Source organism: Glycine soja, chromosome 9, assembly GCF_004193775.1.
Source record: "Glycine soja cultivar W05 chromosome 9, ASM419377v2, whole genome shotgun sequence".
NCBI classification, from domain to species: domain Eukaryota; kingdom Viridiplantae; phylum Streptophyta; class Magnoliopsida; order Fabales; family Fabaceae; genus Glycine; species Glycine soja.
Window position 1 is genome coordinate 6,497,168 of NC_041010.1, and position 11,685 is coordinate 6,508,852.

Sequence of the window (11,685 nt, forward strand, 5' to 3'; positions counted from 1 at the left end):
CTCGACATTGAAATCAAACAATGTCTCATTCTCAATTTCGTGTTTTTTCATAATGTACATAAACAGAGAATGACAAAAAATGCTGAGAAAACATCAAAATACTACTTACATGTTGGACTTGAACACGTGTCCAACTACCACATACAAGAATAGTTGTTACTTGTTCGTGTAAATAAATATGTCGTACCCTGTATTTGTATTAATAGTATATAATTTACTATTAAGTATTAACTAGTAAATAAATAAATAACTTCTTCGATTTAGCATGTTCAATCAATTACTTAACTGAGATATAAACAGATGATAATATGTGACAGTTCTCTCTTAAATATACAATCAAGCTATCTTGATTAATCTCACAATTTTTAATTTGTCAGAGTTAATAATACTTAATTAAATCACTAATGAAAGTCACACAAAAAAATCACTAATGAATTAAAAAAATCACTAGTCACTCATTTATAATAAAATCTTAAATCATTTTAACACAAAACGTCTAAGTAAAGAAAACTCTCAATTTTAAGTGAATTTTGATAAATAAACTGAGCTCAAGTGCTCAACCGTAGTCTAATAATTGAAAAAAAAAATCAATATTTTAATCATTCAATATAAGAGAAAAATGATACAGTAATATAGTAAGAAATCATGATATGACATACTAACAACCATTCAAACAATATATATTTACATTTCCAAAAAAATATTTAATTTTAATGACATAGTGAATGTGATAAGTGATAAGATATCGCATACTCGGATTCGCATCACTCCACTCTCCACGTGACACATGGTCAAAAATGAAAAGATTTTTATTGTATGTCACTTTATCATTTTATATGCCAAATAAATATTTTTTCAATAGCACGTGGCATAATTTGAATTATTTAAAAATTATGAATACCAAATAATTTGTAATTATACAAATTAATTTAAATTTGCCAAAAATATATTTACTAAGTGGGATTTTAAATACCATAAAGTTTCATGGTGTTTTGCTACATTTTAAATATTGTTTTGACGATTATGTGTATTTAATTATTTTGTGCGAGAGAGACATATTTCAATCATTTAAATCATAAGAAACGACAATTGTTGTTTCTGAATTTTGCATCCGCTTAGAAAACAAGATTTTACCAAATTAACCTATTTTCAACCATAAGAAACGACAATTGTTGTTTTTGAATTGTGCAACCACTTAGAAAACATAATTTTACCAAATTAAACATGCTTGTACAATTTTGTGTCTTTTTTTTTTTCTCAACTTTCACTTAATTTTGTGTCTTTTTTTTTTTTTCTCAACTTTCAATTTCTATCTTAACTTGCACATGTTTTTTAACACGTACTTTCTTCTCTTCATTTCTTATCTTTTTTATTATTGAGTATGTTGATCAATTAGTGTAGGATTGTTTTAGGTTAATTAAAGATCTTGAATGGTATATAATTATGTTAAATACTCAATTTTTTTTTTATCATGACATTAATGTTATCCAACTCGAAAAATATTACTTCTCACAAAGGATATGAGTGATAAAAAAAAGAGGGGTATCTTTTGTTGGGAATTAATAAACTAAAAAAAAAGAGGGGTATCTTTTGTTGGGAATTAATAAACTAAAACTCTTCTTTTTATGAATTGAAAATAGATACTAAATAGAAATAAAATAAGTGTGAGAATAAAAATATAATACTAAGAATTTTAACATAAAAAATGTTTTCAATGCGAAAAAAAATAAATCTGAAGACCTAATCCACTCTTCACAACTTCTCACATTCTTGTAATAATTGTTATTATAGAAACGTGGTGCTTAATTAATTATGAAGAAATTTCTAACAACTTAGGGTGTGAAAGGGAATTGTTTGCAGTGATGCAAACAGAATTTTACAGAAAAAATTCTCATCATTTTTCTCTCTCTTCATTTCTTCCATTCCTATGGTTTAATTTTAAAAAAAAGTTTAATATTTATACACTAAAATATTTTTACATCATTATTAAATAAAAAATTATCATTAAAATCATTAAAATGACTTTTAAAGTAATTATCATAAAAGTAAATAATTTTATCATATATAATAAATTGTAATTGAATGAAAATGTAATTTTTTTTATATATAATCTTTTTTTCCCTAAAAAATAAATGATACTCTCTAATAAATATGCATCATGTCCGTTTCATTTATCAACTTTCCACATGACATGTGACAAAGCATAAAAGTTTGGGATAAATTTTACCAAAAAATTAAAAAAATGAAGATAAAATTAGTCAGTAAAAAATTTAGAGTAAATTTCACCAAAAAATAAAAATTGAAATAAAAAGTACAATTATTTTAACGTGATATATAAACTCAATTAGAAAAATAAAATTTACAATTTTTTATAAAAGTTAGAAATAAAATATATTAAATTAATTTGTTGTTATCCAATTTGTCAAAAAGTAAAAAAAGAAATTAAGAATTATAAATGCAATTAAGCCTAAGAAGATCATTGTTAACTAAACACGGATTTAAATACCAAAATCTTTACTTATCATTTAAGTAAGGTTATCATTTCATATGTAGGTAAGAATCTTGGATTTAAATTTTAAATATATAACTGTATTAAATATTTTTTTAAAAATATTGTTTTATTAAAATTTTATTTGATTCGATCAAGATATCTTCCGATGAAGAAAATACACTATACCCGTGAATTCCCCTCACTTTTAGGTCCTACGCTTCTATTAATAAAACAAATAAATAAAAGGGGGAAAAACTTCCGTGAAAGCATTTCTCTCCACCCTTTGGATTTGACTTGATTTGACCTTCACAACGAACTATATACACGTTTAAGATTCTTTAGTGAATAATGGTCCTCTTACATTACCTTCGATGAAAATAGAGAGGTCAATTCTTTAATCATGGAATTTCGTCCAACGGATGTCAAATATATGTAGTAAATTAAAATTAAAGTTAAAAAATCCACATTACTTGTTCAATGAGAGTCAATTCACCACCTTCTTAATTCAAGTAAGAAAATGATGGCCGAGATTCTTGCCAATTAATTACTAATACACCTTCAAAATCTTGTGCTCATAAACTCTAATAATAAAATTTCTAAAACTATGAAACATTGAATAATATTTTTTTTTATCACGATGATATTAGTATAAAATAATTTTCATAAAAAATAAATATTTTTATTTTAATATAATTTATTTTAATTTACACCTAAAGTGAAGATGAAAGCAGTAAATAATGTTTTATTATGAACCAAAAAATAATGTCAGTCTAACATCCTATGAACAGGCTGTGTGAAATGGAAGCTAGCTGTTGGAGGCATGGAGGCTTGGACTGGCAGATACCTGAGGGGTCACTTTGTGGGTTCTTTGCCTGTAAGTGTAGGTAAGCCTTCCCTTCCCAACCTGTCTCTCACTCTCACCCTCTCTTTAAAATATACATATCCCTAAACAAAACATAGAATAATGCCCCCATCGAAACACGAATGAATAAACCTAAATAGCTAATCCTAATTTCACTCGTCTTTTGTTTGTGTGTTAGCCACGTACCTAATCGATGAAATCGAGACATTATTTTGAAGATTAATTAAGTGTTTGTGTCGTTCCCCTATATAAAAAAACTGTTTGTGTCGTTTAATGGGGTAGCATATGATAGTGCTTGCCAGGGTCCTCTAGTAAAATGTCCCTAGGAATAGGATAATAGAATAGAATTTCAGCTCTCAATGCCCCTACAAAGCAGGAAAATGGAGTAGATAAGTCTTGTGATTCAAACCTTACGGTTCGCTAGAAAAGTGTAGTTTGGTGCGACGTTATATTTTTTTGAGAGAATGTATCTGTCACGCACCAAGGTTTTTGGTGTATTTGGATGAATAATTTAGCTAATCAGATATTTATTTAATAAATTTTTATTATATTAGATTTAAGTTATAGATTTGACCGTGAGATTTATTAGAATCAGTTGATAAAACTTATTTTAATAAATTATATTTAGAAAGTTATTTAACCAGGATTAATTTGTAATGATTTTCTTTTATCCTAAATGAGAGATCATACATGTGTTAACTCAGAGATTAATCTTATCAACAATACGTATTATTGTTGATCAAATTTTTTTTATATACACCAAATTTGTGTTAGTTTTAGGTAACTTGCATAAGATTTTAGATTTAAGTTTCAGTTTTTTCATTCCATACAAAAACAAATTAACAAAGTTATAGAAATATTTTTTTTTTCAAAAAAAAACTTATGATAATTATAAGTCGTTTTCATTGATTCAAATAAATTCTTTAAAATTCTTTCTAATGATTTCGTTATCAAGTCATTATAACTTATATTCACTTCTCTTAAGATCTTTACTCAATATTAACTAAGATTTTCTTGATGGAGAATAACACAACTTTCTTGAGAATTCATAATTTCACTACAAAGATGCTTCCAATATAATTGTAGAGGTTGAACTAGAAATTTTATTTATCGTTGATCTTTCTTCAATTACTTTATGAAAAAACAAAGATAAGCTTTAATAAGTAGGGATAAGGATTAATTATTTTTTTCTATTTAGATTCATGTATATTATATTGCTTCATCAAGAAATTGGTAGTTAAGAGATTTCTATCCAAAGTCGGGTCCCTTTATATAATTCCTAATATCATATCTTTTCGTTCAATTATTAAGGTCATGCTTTTTTATTTCATTATTGAATTAAATTAATTTGTCATACTCATAATTGTCACAGTCACTCCTCATTCATCCGCAAAAAAAGGGTAAAGAAAAGAAAAGCTTGTTTTGGTAGCATAATTGCATGCATGGATGCTGATGAAAATGGGATTTTCTACATGTTTACTTTTGTTTCATCTTTTTTTACTTTGGTTAATTTCATGAGTATGAGCCAAGATGAAAAGAGAATAAAAAGAAAAAAATATGGTTCAGGCAATATACTTTATGGACAGAAAACGGCATAAAGTTCACTGTTTTTTGTTTTTCTTTTTAAAAAAAAGAAAAGTGAACGAATAGGAAAACAGTGTCAATATAACTTAACTACTGGATAGAGTGTTAATGAATTTTTACAATTTTTAACAAAGGTTCACTCAATATTATTGCGTGAACTTAAACAGGAAGTAATTTTACTCCATCGTAGTCCACCCAAAAGATTATTATATATATTCAAAATCAAATGCAAAATTTTTTTTAAAGTTTGGGTTTACATTCGTGATTTGGCTCCTTTACGCAAACGTTTTAACCGTAGTATATTACTAACTCTTTAATTAGGGACAGATCCACATTAGGTGTTCAAGAAAAATTTCATTGTCTGGGTATAACAATTACAATCTATTACATCTGACTATTTAGGAATAAGCTGATTTTTTAAGATTATCAATTTTCTGTAAGGGAGGTTATTAGCAAGATTAAGTTCCTTATGTATAAACAAGCGTACTTGTTGCATTTGTTTTATCATCTTAATATAGACCTTCTTGTATTAGGGAAGCTTTTAATTTTCTCTAACTGTGAGATATATCTCGTTTATTGTTGTATCATTTTGGATTTAATATAATTTATATTTTTTTCAAAAAAAAATTTATAAATATTTTTACTCGATCGTAACTATTCAATTAGTCTCCAAAGATCACAAGATCTCCTTAGAACGGATTATCCAAAAACAGAATTTTAGTGACTTTATGGGGGAAATCAAATACATCCAAAAAAAATTATGAAAGCTTATTCTAAATCTTTAACTACTTAGCTTAGCTCAGCTCACCTTTACAAATTCATAGTTTCTTTAAATCATATTTTAGATCAATCTATAGGTAGACGAGAATCCAGAATAGAGCCTAGAAGGCTATAGCATGGATAGAGTCGGTGGTAGAGATGGAACACTTTTTGCAACAATTAGTCAAACAGTAAAAGTTAGAAAGAAAAAAAAAAAAAGCCTCGTTTGGGTTTTCGTCTTTTAACAAAGTGCGCTTCCGAAAAGCCAGGTTTAGCGTTCTCTTGTTGAAAAGGGGAAGTGAGTTTCAATCATTGCAACCACGCTCCAATGATACGGGGCAAGCAAAAAATGTAGGAGTACGAGTTCTTAGTACTTTGTTTGTCGTATGACACGTGACCTTAACCCGTTAATTGAGAAAGAAAAATAAATATACACGAAAAAACAAGGACTTGGATTAGGTGACTTAAGCGCGTGTGTGAGCGCCCACAAATATAGCTAGCATGGAGTATTATGGATAAGAATAGTTTAGTTGGGACAAAATAAGAGATTGCTCTAACGTAAGTTTTGTTTATTTATTTATTTGTTTATTTGTTTTGTTTGTCTATAGCTCAAATATGTATTCTTCCCCTTCTTCCTTCTTATTTTTTTAATACGCGTAGATTGAATTGGACGATAAAGACAACGTAATTTACTTTAAGAATAAACATAAAAATTGGATTCAAATTGCAACAAGCAAAGGCATTTCGTTTATCATCTTATATACGTAATATTATTGAGTGAACGTGGTTGATATCACTATAGTTTGGCCCACAAGTTGCAATGATCGAAAAAATTGTCAATCGTGTGTTTGGTTTAGTTTTCTAAAAAATAATAATTAGCAAATTTTTAAATTTTTTTTAAAAAAATTATAATCTTCTTCCACAACAAAGGTGATGAACAGAGTAGCGGATAATAATAAAATCGGTGGGGAAAAAATATTATAATATTTTGTTAGACAAAAAAAATAATATGTTTTATTAAAAGGGTATTAGAAAAATTAGAAACAATAATAATACTTAAAATGATAAAGTGAGTAAATTTAGTATCAATTTTTTTTCTTTTACAACTTATTAAATTCATATTTTTTTAAAAAATTATCTTGTGGAGACATCGTCTATTTTTTTTGGAGACAAATAAGATATTTATTTAATATTTTTCAAGTAAAAAAATTATTATGGAAAGACAATTACACCCATTATCCTGCATGTAGATTTGCCGTTGGATGAACATGAGGGTGGAGTGGAGCTTGAGGCGGCGCCACCGTATGCCATTGCGATAGATTCATTAGATTGTGTTCTCAAGAACATACGCGTGGAGGGTCCCATGGTGCTTTTACAAGGGCTTTGTGCCTACAATTTTCAGGCATGGTCCATTCACATTTTTGTTGTTCGTGACGGTGGAATAGTTCACAAGTTGCTTAAGAATTTTTGAGCGATTAGATCGATGATGTCGAAGATGCCTCTTTCATTTTCAATTTTTGTGTTGTTGTGATTTTTCTTATAATCCCAATTGGCTACACAAAAAAATTGATTACGACGAGTAGTGTTCTGGAGGAAGCAATCAACCGATGATGTGAGGAGTTCTTTAGCGGCCATGAAGGAAGAAGTTTGAAGGGAAGAAGGAGATGATTTGGCACAAAGGGTATATCATAAGACTTTGCACCTTTGATGAATCTAACAACCCTAAGTTGTGGTACATGGTGGACCACCTTTAATGTGGTCTATCATAGAATCCATCACAACAGCAATGTCAATTTCATTATCCAAGTAAGCTTCTTTTTTTTTCTGTCCTTTGTTCCACAATGTTTTTTATTATAAATTTGATATCTGGTAGTATTCATTCATCTTTGTTAAACTTTCACCTATGCTTTGAAATGAATCTTTTTACGTAGATGAATGAATATAGCTCAAGTGATACATTTATAGTCACAAGGATTATGGAACAAAAGATTGAAGAAGTAACTTGCATGAATGAGCTTATGTAATTAGAAAGGTGTAGACAAATTTATTGCATGTGGCTTATGTAATTAGAAAAGAGTTTGTTTAGTGCTCTTCATTGTTGTTTTTGGAAGAAAATTAGTTATTCTTTTAGCATGTATTTGGATGACGCATTTAAAGAAGGTAATAATAAAATACTTTGTTTGGATGTTCAAAATCATAATTTTTTTAAAAAAAACTCCAAGAATTCTTTGATATTTTATCATTTGTTAAAATTAAGAATTTTAAATTCCACTAAAACAAGGGGAATTTTTAAAATTCTTCATCCTCGTTTTCTTCTGATGGAACACGATGTTTGTTCCCCTCTTAATCCTTCTCTTTCATGCTTCTTCATAGAGACTCCATGTGATTGCCATTGTATCTTCTAGTGTGGCATTTTGAGCCTTCGTTACCCTCTCCAACACCCCACCACTGTCGCTCTCCCCTCCCCTCCACGCACGTTGCCATCACCAGCATTGAGTCCTCCCCTATAGCATTTGCCACCTTTCTACCATCATTGCAAGACACTTGCAATAACTTCGAAAGCACCTCAACGAGATGCAACCAATGATTTCACATTAATTGTCCTTTGAAACATTTGTGAGCATGACAATGATGTGTACATTTCATCTATCAATGTTTCTCTTGGAAATCACAAGCAAGAAACTCCAAAACCCTTCTCAATCGTTTCTAAAAATGACATGCACGCATGAGCACATTACTATGACTCCAATATATGTCATCCATGGCGAGTGACATATACGCAAGAGCATACCACCATGTCTTCAGTGCGTGCCACCCATGGCAAGTGACATGTGTGCAAGAGCACGATGCCCAAAATGTAGGCCAGACAATTCCCTAGTCAACCCTTTAAAAGGCTCACAAAACCCAAGGTCCTGCCTTGGTGAGACCTATTGATTCACACCATTATGTCTCCAGTACATGTCACTCACGGCGAGTGCCATGAATGCAAGAGCATAACACCTATGTTGCACATAAGACTCGACAAATCCAAGCTCTGTGCTTGGTAATCCTCATAGGTTCACAAAATCCAAGGCTCATCCTTGGTAAGCCTCGACACAACTCTACAAACTTGACAAAACTCAGGGCAAACACGTCCCTGATCCAAGGCCTAACAAACCTAAGGTTCACCTTTAGTGAGCTATTTCTTTTACCAAGTTCCATCTCCACAAGAACTCAAGGTATGTAAGGTCTACCCTTGACAATCTTTTCTATTCCTAACCTGTATCTGTTCAGGAATACAAGTACACCAAAAACTCAAGGTCTGCCCTTGATACAAAAACCTAAGGTTCACCCTTGGTATGTACTTCTACAAAACCTGAGGCACCCTCTTGGTTCGCTCACATGCAGCAACTACGACAACCACCATCAAGGGTCCAAGCTCAACCAAAACAAACTACCACCACATTATTTGGCAAGACCTTTAATCAGGTGGAAGTCGTACTTACTCCTCATAACCATCAAAGGAGTAGCTTCGCAGGTCAAGATGACCCTTCACCAGATTACATGATAAGACCTTCAATCAGGTGCAGCTCATGCTTACTTCTCACAACTATCAGAGGAGAAACTCAGCAGGTCAAGCGACCTACCCCTACACTTGTTGGCAAGATCTTTAACCAGGGGCAAGTTAAATTTACTCCTCACAGACAATGACACAGTCCCACCCATAGGTCTGACCTACTTCACAAGCGACTTCCAAGCGAAGTCACCCATAATACCTACAAAACAAGTAACAACAACACAAGCAAGTGTTAGTCATTAGCCAACACCGACCTCAAACACAAACAAGGGCAAGGTCAAACATTTTACCATCCAAGGCAACGAGGGGATCGCTTGCCGAAGGAAGAGACAGAATGGCTCGCATGTCCAGTGTGGTCGACAACTACTCCAAAATAACTTTGTTGACCCTTTCCACAAGGGTCAATGGATCCTCGTCATACGACTTGAACCTGGTAGGGTCAGACTGCCAATAGATCAGGAAGTAGGGCTCCCCATCCTTATTGAACATTAATGGCATGCCATTAGTCACGACACTAGTAGCCAGGACCTTAAAGAAATGGTCCTTAAAGTGGCAAAAAATGTTTGAATCAAACTCAAACAGCTTCTTGGACACGTTCAAGAAAACTCATCCAATCTTGCTACTTAGTTTCATTTGAAAGAAAAACAAGAAGATCGACACACTAGGTCGGATGTTGAAGAAAAGACACACAATTTCAAAGGCCTTTACCATTGCCTAACTGCTTGGGTGGAGTTGAGAGGGGGCCACATTCAAGTGGTCAAGCAGAGTACACTAAAAAGAGATCAAGGGGAGAATGAGACTCAAGACCTCAAACAGATACTTGTACATAAAGAATAAGGGCGAACGACAAGGCACCGCCCTCAAGAACGAGAAGTCATCACTCTCGCAAGCCTAAACAACCCACTTGAAAGATTCCTTAGGATTTGCTAGCTTCACCTGGCGTTGAAGCGTAGCGACACTTGCCGCTGAAGTGAGAGATGACTTGTATTTTAGAACGTCGTCCCTCACTCACTCATAGCCAACGACGACTGGGGTGGATGATGGTGACCCAGCATTGTGGCTATGTCGTATGCAGGGAGACACTATGACATCTCTATCGCCACTATCGCTCCTCACACACCTAGAAGCAAAAGGGAAAGGATCACAATAACTGGGACATGCTCTCTGGAAGTAGCGGAAGGTTGCACCCTCCTGCGAGGCCGAGAAGTGCCCCCACCAATCCGGCGTGAGGCCCTCACCCTCCTAAGAGTTATTGCCACCCATGCCGATAGCAAAATCAGACAAAAAGGAAAACATTGTGGAAGACGGAAGTACCTTGAGAAATCAAACGAAGAATAAAGGAAAACTAAAAAGCTAGAAAGCAAGAAAGCATGGGAGCGAAGAAATTTTGAGAAGGAATAGTGACCCGAAATCAAAAAGTCCACTCCATTTAAAAGGGAGGCGGACTCTTTGGTAACTAGCGAAAACTGAAGTGGTGCCCTAAAATTTTGCACCACGACGCACCCCATTCACGAACGAAACACAACTCTAGGATATGCCCACTCCTCGAGTGACACGTATGTAAGAGATTGTGCGTGCGTTGTACACGCGTACAACAGCAGACAGAACAAAATGTTTGTCTTCAATACATTCTCCAACGGTTAGAAAATGGAAAAGTTGTCAAATCTAACGACTTACCTTACCTAATATGCCAAAGACATGCTCATCTCGAAAAACTTGTCAGAAGCAGCCCTGATAACACTAGTCTAGGCTCGGGGGCTTGACAAGCCATATCGATCTGCAATTCTCTCACAACTTGTTGAGGTTACCACACCCAACATCGAGCAACATTCGTCCACACTTGGAGTCTCGACAAACTTGTCATCCTCTACTTGTGAAGACTACTACCCCAGACATCAGATGTCCTTACATACAATGACTATCTTGTCACCTTCTATAAGGCTACACATTATCTACAAGGTATGATTATCTTGTAACTTTTATCTATAAGTTATAGTTTATCTCTAACATTACCTATAAGCTTCTGACTATTATCTACAAGCCATGAATTATCTGCAAAGACTATAATAGTCCTTACATACAATGACCCGTAGCTATGCTTCACTCTTATAAATATCAGGTTCCATCGAACCCTTTGGACACCTTCGCTCACACCTCGAGCTTACGCATACTTGTTCTTATACATATATACTTGCTTATTTCTCCTAACTCATATTTTTACTTAAGCGTCAGAGTCTTTTGTTTTGCAAGTATCCCTCCTGTTCTCTTGATAAAGACACCTCTCAAAATCAACATGTGAAATCCATAGTCCTCTTCGGTCACGTCCACCCTCACATGTGTTAAGTCTAAATTTTGATTAAAACATTACCTATATACCATTGTCAAATAGTCATTTAAATTATGTTATATTGATGCAAGTCAATATATTTATTA